Below are 1,441 nucleotides of genomic sequence, written 5' to 3'. Positions count from 1 at the left end.
AAAAAAAAAAAAAAAAAGACCCTTTATTGACGACAGACCACCGACTGCTCAAGTAAAGAGATCTAAACTTTGAAAGGCCCACATATTTAAAAAGCAGTGGTAAGAAATATGTGGGGAAACTTTGATGTAAAGTGTCCAAAGATGTAAAATCAAAATCTCGACAACTTTTAAAACTTTTCTGACAGTAACAGCTCATCCTGTAAGCATTATCTACTGCTTACATTTAAACATTTTCTAAATTGGCATGAAATGGTAAGAAACATAAGGTGTATGCTAATATATATCTTCCCTTGATTAAAACTACATATAAATAACATAAGACATCAAGGCCCTGACCCCCATATGACGTTCTTACATTGAATGTAGGGTCTTGAGCGCATGTTTGCTGATGGTAAGAAGTTCTCCAGAGCAGGCAGTCTTTGAAAACTGCAGCTGTGATGCAAGTGGGGCCGTCATATTTATTAGAATCGTGCAGGAAGCAGTAGCATTTAGTTTCTAGCACTTCCCAGAAGGATGTCTGCCCTTATAAAATATGAGTACTCATTACACATTGGCAGCCTTGGCAGTTTTTTTAAAATAATTTAGACAAAGTACTTCAGCGCTGATAAGGCGTTTGGAAAGGTGTCTCTGGCTTCCACCAGAGCCCTGGCCCCGGTGGCCCCTCACAGGAGGCTAATCACCCCTTTGCTCCCGGCTAATGAGGGTGGTGGGGGAGTTCGGGGTGATGGTGGCGGTTTCTAAGGGCGGGTGAGGGGTGAATGTGAGGGGCTGTGGACCCGAGGCTGCCGAAGGAGGGTCGCCAGCAGACTATCAGTCGCGGCCTCGCCATCACCGGCTTCAGGGCAGACGCTTATGCCATCCTTGTGACTATGAAAAAGTAGCTTGAAACTCGGCAGGCCCTTCCCAGACTGTCCTGAAACATCTACGGTTGGAACTCTCAAATCCACAAGATTGCAAACTGGTTTGAATTAGGGGCTGCGCCCCACCGCGCCTTTCATCGCTTTTAGTTCTGCGGGTCGAGCCATCGGCGTGGCGGCGCCTTACGGAGCGGTTCCCGTGGCCCGGTGCCTGGAGAGAATCCGCCCCCGTCTAAGTTCGTAGAGGGGAGCAGAGATCCCCACCTCACTGTACGGCTGGTCTTCGAGGCTACAGGGTGGCCCGGCCCCACTGGGGAAGAAACCGGGCCATCCCTCTTTCCTAAAGAAGCCTCGCTTCTCCCCAAAATGTCCTTCCTTTGTGGCTCTGTCGGCCCTAACCTCGCTGGTCCCCAAGCCGCCTACATATGAACCGAGTTTCTACAGCGGGATCTGCCGAGCGGCTGCACCAGCGAAGGCCAAGTGCGCGCACTCAGCGCTAGAGAAGAGGAGACACCTATTGGCAAGAAGGCGCGTTCGAAATCAGGGCCGCTCTGGGGAAACACCAGGGGGACACCGGTTCCCAA

This window comes from Bison bison, unplaced genomic scaffold (assembly GCF_000754665.1).
Source record: "Bison bison bison isolate TAMUID 2011002044 unplaced genomic scaffold, Bison_UMD1.0 scf7180017864353, whole genome shotgun sequence".
NCBI lineage: Eukaryota > Metazoa > Chordata > Mammalia > Artiodactyla > Bovidae > Bison > Bison bison.
This window is presented reverse-complemented; position numbering follows the sequence as displayed.